Raw genomic sequence first — 10,347 nt, forward strand, 5'->3', positions numbered from 1 at the left:
CTTGTCTTGCAGGTTTTGCTAGAATTGCTGTGAAACTTTTTCATATTATGGTCATCATCTGAAGATGCATGTACATACTGAGGTGGGGCCCTGGGTGGCTGAGTGGTCTAAAGCAGTTGTCTTTATAATCAGTGCCATCTCATCTCTGTCCATGTGAGTTACAGTCTCAGGCTCAGCCAATTTGGGCATGTGAGAAAGCTGCCAATAGCGTCTTGTGGGACGGTGGATCTTATGGGGGCTTTCCTGGGCTCTTCCTCCACCATTTATATGGCAGCCATATAAAGCCTGTCTTGCAATGACAAATGGCATTAAAGCCCCAAAACAAGAAACCAACTAACATATTGGTGTCATCATTTCAAGATGCATGTACATATTATGGTCATCATCTAAAGATGTACGTATTGACAGATCATTGCTGAAATAAGTTTTGTAGGGGTTACAACCCTTTTTCAGATAAGCTTGGATGGGGTTGCAACCCTTTTTCAGTTACAGCTGTATCTCCATCATGTGATATGGGTGGGATGTGGAGGTATATTTACAACAAGTTGCTTGCCATTCCACATAGTTTTCATTAATTTTAAACAAAAGATCTGAAAAAACTATTGCTAGTTGTGTGTGATTAGGCCAAATCCCACCCCAGAATATCAATACGATTACCCAGTTTGTTGTATGCACTTCACTTCGTCTGAGAAGTTACAGTTAGATTTTTAAAAATCCTGATTGATAATAAGCCTCCTTTCAATACAGATTAATGCCTGCTAGCAGATTTCAGGCCTTGGACCATTATCTTTGTAAGGATCAGTTTGTATAGATAATTTGCATGTTGGTCACACCAAAAATCATTATTGTTGGAGCTCTAATATTCTGACGGAACAGGCAGATTTAGAAGTGTGTACATTCATTCCTATTAATTTTTCATTGTAAAATGAACATTCAGTTATAATGACTTTCGTTGTACTTAGAGTTGATTGTATCTCTTTTGGGGTCGGTATGTAATAAATTTATTATGCATGGTATGCATGGGATTTGGGGTATGATGATAATAGTGGTAGGCATAAAAAGTATTGAATACTTTCTAATTTATGATTTTGTCTGATGCTGAACTTATAGTTGGCACCTTGGTCTTAACTCTTTACCTTCTGCAAGGGCTTAGTGCTTTCCCAACAAAACCTGCTAAGCAGTCTGCCTTGTAGTGGCTGTTTGTTGGCAAAACCCCAGAGCATCATTATGGCTATCTGAGTGACAGCTACTTGAGTTAGTGCACACACTGTCGATTTTATATATATCAATCTTGTCCCATGCAAGCTATGTAATTTCATGAGAAATAACATTTTAAACACCAAAATTTATTCTGGAATTTGCATTATAATAAAAAAACGTACTCCACAAAATGTCTTCTTTTCTGCAGCCGAAGTAGGTGACCACTTCAGACCAGACTTCTTACTGCTATGTTAAGTTTGTTTCAGCTACCAATGATTGAAATATTTCCTTGGGAAAAAATTGTAAAAACTAATTTATAGCCCTTGTATTTTCTTAGAAATGAAATATTGGCCCAGAGTCTACTGTCAAATCATCCACATTTACTGGCCGCACATGTTCTGACGATACTAGATAGTCGCCTGTTGCATCCATAGATTCAGATAAATCTAGAATGTCAGGTGTCAAAACTGAAATTGTACTAATATCTGATTCTTTGTCTTGAATTTGATCATTAAAGTCAGTGTAATTTGCAATGTCATCACTTTCAGATTCTTGAGAACTTTAGTTGGAATTGTCTGAATACATGAATGTTGCTATTTTGTTTCACTTTCACAAATGACCTTGTTTTCAGTGGAAATTCTTACTTATAAGCTGCAAAACTACTAAAAGAATACTGTCATCATTTTATGTGAGGACTATTTTCAATGGTTAAATATTGTTAAAAAGACCAGATGTTTGCAATTTCATCCAATGCAAAGCTTTGATATGAAACATTTATATGCATCTCTGGTGTGGACCACTCCTGTGGCCTAGTGGTGGAGCGTCTGTCTCGGATGTGGGAGGTGGTGGGTTCGAACCCCGGCCGAGTCATACCAGAGACTTTTAAAAATGGTACTAACAGCTGCTTTGCTTGGTGCTCAGCATTAAGAGGTTAGTGTTAGGACTGGTCGGCCTGGTGTCAGGATAATGTGACTGGGTGGGACATCATGCTACGTGTCTGCTTCATTCCCCAGTGCTAAACATCACTATAAACTGATATGACAGAATTTGTTTAAAGCTACGTTAAAAATCTAAATTACACACACACACACGCATCTCTGGTGTTTCGCAAACTTTGGCTGGAAACACAAGTATGAGTCAAGAGAGACAGAGGGAGTATTGTTAGCAACTTGTATATGTATCTCTGGGGATACAAGGCTATATTTAGCATCGCATAAATACATTAGAAGAAGGTAAATAATTAATACCTCTGTTCAAGTTTAAATAAAATTGTCATGCTTTGCAGGGTATGAGCTCAGAGTACAGCAATTTTTTTGCACCTTCATTATTTTCAGAAATAACTGTTATGCATTCACAAACTATTTGCCATTTTCATCTGTTTGCGTTTTGTGTGCAGTATTATTTTATTTGTACTGGAAAATGTTGTATGTACAAAAGGAAACACATGACCCAGCAGTAGTTTATCTTGCTAAACTAACTTTGAGTCAAATCAGTTGATGTTTTTTTATTTGCTACAATCCGGCTTGAATTTTACGAGGATACAAACTAAGAGTTACATATTACAGGTTACGATATTGTCCTAGATTTTCATCCGAAAACAACACGCTGTTTAGTATCCATTACCGTTGTTTGACCTAAATGCTGTTGATACTACACCATTCAATACTTGATCTAATCTACCACCTCTGAAAAATTTATAGACACTTGTATCCTAGTATTTTTTATATGCCTTACCATGAATGTAGCAGAAGCATAAAGCATTTCCCTTGTTCATCTATTTATCTACTGGGGCCCTGGGTGGCCAAGTGATCTAAAGCATTTCCATTTATCGAGCTCAACCAACGTGGGTAAGTGAGAAGGCTTGCCTGTAGCTTCCCATAGGTTAGTGGCTCTTAACAGGGTTCACCAGGGTTATTCCTCTACTTGTTATCCTGGCGCCATGCATAGCTTATATTGTGCTGAAAACAGTAACAACAACATCCATTCTTCAGCTTGGCCAATACAATTTGTATTCAGTTAGTTTTTAGACACTGGTTATGATTCGTATTCCAGTGTACCATTTTTTTAGTTTTATCTAGGTACTTTTTGTGTAAGGATAACCAAAACTAATTGCTTTCATATTTGTATGCAGTGTTAAAATCTGAAATGAAAATTGACGGATCTTGATACCAACCAGTGAAAATGGCATAAATTGTAGTTACTTTCTTCAACTTAATATTACTCTTGAATTTCATTCACATTTGTGTAAATTGCTTCTTTTCTCATTATGATATTAGGATGCCTTTAGAATTTTCATAGAAGTAGTCTAATCTTGCCAGCAAAAATACATGTATGGTTATCGAGTGTACCAGAAAAGGGCTACACTATGGAATTTTCCATTTCAGATCTGACTCCTTTTTAGTTTTAGTCATCACCCATTATTATTAACTAATATTTTATTTCATTGTTTCCTTCTACCTGTGGGATTTTTCACATTCAGATTAATACAAGTTTGATTTCTTTATTAACTATGTATTGCAGCATGTTCCTTTGCAGTCCATTACACAATTATACAAAGTGGAAAATAAATTGCACTAACACTGGCAGTGATTCAAAGTAAAAATCTGAAGACAGCAGTGCAAGCCCCATAATTTTATATTGCCATATATGTTGTTTATATCTCACCTAACCATCATGTCAGGTGAGTTTAAGGTGTGGCCTATTATTAGTCATGCATCACGTTGTCAGCCCATTAACAATTTTTTGATACACTCTAGAGTCCATATTTCTGATTCAGTTTCAATCAGACTTGGGATATGGGTTTATATCTTCACAATCTCAGAAAAGTTCATTAATGAGAACAATCTATGCATATTAAAGAGGTGATTTTGAGGTAATTTTGCATTTTATTAGCTGATCTTGTTACCACCCTCCAGATCATATTTCTGATATGATTTAGTTCAAACTTGTTATAGGGTTTAACACCATTTTTCAGCACAAGATAGGCTATACATGTTTGGCCAGTATATATGGTGGAGGAAGAACCCAGAAAAACTTGACTTGCCACCATTCACTTAAATAGGAAGTTATGTTCCTTTTCAACAGTGTCATTTGAAACTTAGTATGTTGTTTTGCTTGACTTTCCTTGTTTTTTAAGGTCATTACATATGGTAAAATGGTCTATTTTTAAAACCTATTAAAATGGTTCAAGGTGAACTTAGGAGGAGGTTGTTAAAGGGTTTGGTCGGTATATATGGTAGAGGAAGAACCCAGAAAAACTTGCAATATGCTTATATCATCAAGGTCTCTGACAGCTTCATTTATGAATGAGATGCATAGATATCAATGAAGTAATCTTGCATCTGATTGGTTGAACTAGTTGTCTTTCAGGAAGCGATATTTCTGATCTGAATTTGATATGACATGAAATTATCTTGGATGGTTTTGATAATTAGTGAGATCCATGCATAATAATGGGGTGATCTTGCATCTGATTGGCTAATTTATTACCACTCTGGAGGCTTTTTTTCTGGTCTGATTTTAATCAGACTTGGAATATTTGCTTTTTTCATGAAGAGTTTGGCCATTTTCCAGAATGTACAAGTCCCTGCATATTAATGTTGTGATCTTTCATCTAATTGGTTTATTACACTCATGAAGCGAATATTCTGTTCCTTTTTTGGCATCCGTCAACAAGATATATAAGGGATTCAGTTTGTTTTATTCTCATTATGTGCAAGCCCTTTGCATATTAATAAGATGTTCTTGCATATGATTAGCTGGGCTTCTTACCACTTAGAAACTACTTAAAACCCAAGTTTAATCAGACTTGGTAAATAGTCAAACATTGAGATGTTGGATGATTTTTATTTTGACTGAGACCTGTTCATATATTTAACAGGTAGTCTTGCATTAGAAATGGATATTTTTTTAATGTCTCGAAAAATAATTTTGTACGAGATGGATCAGACTTAGAAATCAGGCTTCTGTCTCATGGTTGATTATGATTATGAAATTCATGTAGATTATTTTATATGACCTTGTATCTGATTGGATGAGCTTGTCAACAACCAAATAGTTTTATCTCTGATGAGCTTGTCAACAACCAAGTAATTTTATCTCTGATGAGCTTGTCAGCAACCAAGTAATTTTATCTCTGATGAGCTTGTCAGCAACCAAGTAATTTTATCTCTGATGAGCTTGTCAACAACCAAGTAATTTTATTTCTGATGAGCTTCTCAACAACCAAGTAATTTTATCTCTGATGAGCTTGTCAACAACCAAGTAATTTTATCTCTGATGAGCTTGTCAACAACCAAGTAATTTTATCTCTGATGAGCTTGTCAACAACCAAGTAATTTTATCTCTGATGAGCTTAACAACCAAGTAATTTTATCTCTGATGAGCTTATCAACAACCAAGTAATTTTATCTCTGATGAGCTTGTCAACAACCAAGTAACTTTATTTCTGATGAGCTTGTCAACAACCAAGTAATTTTATCTCTGATGAGCTTCTCAACAACCAAGTAATTTTATCTCTGATGAGCTTGTCAACAACCAAGTAATTTTATCTCTGATGAGCTTGTCAACAACCAAGTAATTTTATCTCTGATGAGCTTGTCAGCAATTGAGCAATTATATACCTGATGATTTTTTTTCTTCAGACTTTTTAAAATACAGTGGTCCCAATCTTGAATGCCCCCCAATCAGCCACATATTTTTATGGCCAGAATCCTGTATAGCACTGACAAATTTGTGGTGAAAAGTGCCCCACTAGGACAGAAATCTCTCTAATGCAGCTAGCATATTAGCACAAGAACTAGTGTGCAGCCACATAAATGTCTCTTGATAGAAATCTTGTGAATATTTGTTGATTTCTGAATTCAGCACCTTAACGCTTGTTCCAGTATGCTGATAAAGTACTGAACTTTAATCGCTATAAAAGGTTTAAGCAGTGTGATTATCCTTCCTGCTGTGTGTAACCTTTGGTGTTAGGTTTTGTCACTGATGGTTACTGGCCATTACTACCACTGATAATTATCAAGATGGCAAAAAAATTCAAAGTGCAGAGAAGTCATTTCAGGTCAGAATGACAGAAAGTAAAAACAGTATGTTGGCTGTTACAGCTTGTCACTCTTAGGTTATGAATTGTACTTGAAAGGATGTCAGACTAAAACCAATTGATAATCTGACGAGCTCACTTCCTTTGACAATACTAGCATTTATAGTAATGAATACAAATTGGCAGTGCTGCCAGTGGCTTCTTGTGGGTCGGTGGTTCTTTCCTGGGTTTTCTAGGGTTCTACCTCCACCAGTTATACTGGCTGCCATGTATAGCCTATCTGGTGCTGAAAAATGGCGTTAAACCCTAGAACAACAACAACAAATTGGCAATGAAGAAATTAGTTTTTGCAAAAGGTGCAAAACTTCTTCCGACATTTTTGGTTTGTAAGGAATAGTGAAAGCAAATGAAATGAAATTGAGTCATTTGAACACGGCTGAGAAATTTAATGTTGAAACAGTGGACGAAACATTATCAATATGCATTCTACTGCAGTGTGGATCTGACCAAGAGTGATAGTTACAGATAGATTCTTATACCCTAATTTTATTGACAAGGTGGGTTTACGCCGCAATTGATGATTACTCATAATCATTTTAAATAACATTGATAAATGTTTTATCACATTGATTCCATAACATTCCTGTAATTTGTAAATGAAAATATTAAATATTTAAAACTTAGTTATGCCTTTAATAATTTATATATAGCTCTTACTCACTGTATGATCCCCCTCTAGAAAGGACACCCCATTATAAGGTCACTTTCCTGTTCCAGGTGGAATACTGTAATCTTATATCATCCAAATTTTGAATGAATCTGATCAGGAGCAAGAACTGTGCATATTACTGTGTTAACCTTGTGGCTGATGGTTGAGAATGTAACCCCTCTTGAGACTGATATGGATTTGGGAGTTAGCTCCCATTGAAACTTGTCATGGTCATAGACAGGTTCTTTATTAGATGAGATTAACACTAATGCATCTGATTGACTAAGCTTGTTACCTACCTAGATCTAAAGACTTTCTTGTCCAATTTCTATAAAACTTTGTAAATTGATTTACCTTGATAGTGAGCTAGACACTGCGTAATAATTATGCCTTATCTTTAGAACTAACATGTATCTGGATGTAGTAAAATGGGTAAAATCAGCATGATATAAAGTATGAGAGACAGTTTTCCTAGATCATGTTCTTGAAATACTAAATAAGCCTGCTAAGTGAAATGGTCAACTGTTATGTATGTCTGGTAATAATATTAGACTCACTTGCGACTCTTGTTATTGAAATGAGTTTCAATCTTAGGATTTTAAGAGCTCGACTGGCATCTCAACAGGTTGTATCCATTGGAGAAAAAGACAAGTGAATGTATGGGATCATTTGTATATAGTTGATGTACTTGGGTGTTTGGTTTACAGATTTGTTATGAAAAGAGAGAAGTATATTATTAATATATTTGCTTCAAAAATTGACAAATGATGGTGACTTAATTATGATGTGAACACTGACAAGCACATGTAATAACTTCACCATCAATAGAATTGGAGAATAAATTCATGTGACAATAAATATTGTGCAATTATTTAAGTCAGGTTGAACATTTTTGGTAAGTTTATTAGTTTTTCAGATGATTATTTTGGTTTATTTTATGATATAAGTTGCACCAGGAGCAGTTTTTTATAAGTGTAAAATGCGTTTTTGGCCAGCAGACTTCAGCCCCCTGGACCCCCAGATCGGGGGCACTGCCTCTGAGACCCCTTTGGGGGAGGACCCCCAAACCCCCTTAAAAAAAAATTCAGGTTTTTTTTTACGGAAGACCGAAATCATGTCTGATATATATATATATATATATATATATATATATATATATATATATATATATATGTGTGTGTGTGTGTGTGTGTATGTGTTTGTATGTGAAACAACAAGATTTCCCATGTGGATGCTCCTACAGGAGTTGTACTGTCAGCAAGTCAAAATGACTTATTTGTGATCTGAAGCGTTCAGTTGAAGCATGTATTACCTTTTAAGCATGAAAATTATATTTTGCCAGATATATTTGACTTGCCACCATTCACTTAAATAGGAAGTTATGTTGCTTTTCAACAGTGTCATTTGAAACTTAGTGTGTTGTTTTGCTTGATTTTCTTTGTTTTTAAGGTCATTACATATGGTAAAATATTTTGTCAATTGTTACTCATTGGAACAGTCTATTTTTAAAACCTATTACATTGTACAATGGTTCAAGGTGAACTTAAGAAGGGGTTGTTAAAGGGTGAGTTGTATCTTTTCATGCATTGATACCATGCATGTTTCATCTTTTGGTACAAAAACAAAAAATATATCTTATCTTGTGCTTTTGCCACTCATTAAAATATTGGGGTATTTTTTTATACCAGATAATGAAACATATCTGGTTATAGGGCATGAAAAGAAAATGTTGTCTATGTATCCATGATGGTCTTAATATTTTTGCATGCATTCTTTTGGATATGATGATTTCCTTGGGTTCATATGTCATATTGTACTCGATTTTATTGCATCATACTTGAGGATATGAGATAGTAAGGTCCCTAAATAAAGCAGTTTTTATTTTGGCCTCCCATCTGTATTTATGGGACAAGTATTCAGATCTTGATAGTACATGCTTTTCATGGAATTCGGTTTGTGGAAATTTCAGATTTTGTTTAGCTGCACGTTTTATCTTGAGTTTGCAAGTAGTTTTTAGTTAAATTTCACCTGCATAGCACTAAATGCAGTAGATCTTGTGATTTATGATCTGCTTATAAGTCAAGTCCAGTTGAAAACAGTAAAGACTGATCCACTGTTGCATAATGCACTTTGGGCTTGTGTTGTTCATGCTACTGATTACTCCTGACATAGAACCAGATCTTCTGGTGCATTATACAATGGTAGATCTGGGTCTGTGCAGTTTGAAGTTAGACTTGACTTGTAGGAGAGTACATATGGTACCACCCCACCTTCTCACCCTCCCAGTGTCATGGCTTGCAGAATTGGCTTTAGCAAATGTAGACCTTTTATATATGTTCTTTTTATTCATTTCCACAAAGGTTTTTTGTTTTCAGTTTATGCCCTGGTCAGAAAAATAGAGAAAAATAAATTACTGGAGATTTCATGCTTTTAGTGCTGCTGACCTATGACTATTACTTAACCACTACTGATCGGTTTTAAATAAAATATACATATGCAGATGCAATATTTTAATTCCACATCAATGTATAAATTTCTTTTTGTTTGCCGTAAACTTCCTTCATATATAGCATGTTCTTTTTGTAGTAAAATTGAATAATCTCAATCTATCAGAAGATTTTTAAAAACATTACTTTTTAAATTTGACAATGTGCAATATCTCTCTCTCCCTCACATACATACATATACATACATACATACATACATACATACATACATGCACACATACATACATGCACACACACCATCCTTTCAGTATATGTGATTATTTGAATATGATTACTGTATACATATTGTTATTAAGGCGTTTTAAATATTCATGCAGATGTTAAAATGCACCTTTCTCTTGAAACATTTACGTTGGGATTTGGAGGACTATATGGTGGATAATTAGAGATGAATGGATGGCATATCTAGTTTTGTTGATGGAAGTAATTCACTGATTGCATCAACTGTTTACTGAAATTTATACCTTGTAAAAAGTGTCTGCACTTTGGTAATGAGACTTTTTCTCATGCAAACTTTAAGCATGTCAGACACTTTGCCATTTGTGCAAGTGACATGAATTGGAGACTTTTTCATGCACAAATTGTCATAAATGACTTATGACATTTGGCTGCATGACATGGTCAGGAGAGTAAAAAATATGCAATGTTGATGAGAGATGAAACCGATGGAAATAATGTTTACACCATTACATTTTATGGTATTGTATCTAATATATGATATTGATCAACTAATTGAGTTCTGCCATTTTTTTTTGGTCTAAATTGTTACAGTATAGTGAGACTTAGGTTTAACTTTTCCAACTGTGACTTCATCATCACTGTTAAGTAATAAAGTTTTGTGTTATAGTTTAAACTTTGAGAGAGATGGGGCATACATTGCATGGATTTCA

The sequence above is a fragment of the Sinohyriopsis cumingii genome, chromosome 4, assembly GCF_028554795.1.
Source record: "Sinohyriopsis cumingii isolate HCF-2022 chromosome 4, ASM2855479v2, whole genome shotgun sequence".
Classification (NCBI taxonomy): Eukaryota; Metazoa; Mollusca; class Bivalvia; order Unionida; family Unionidae; genus Sinohyriopsis; species Sinohyriopsis cumingii.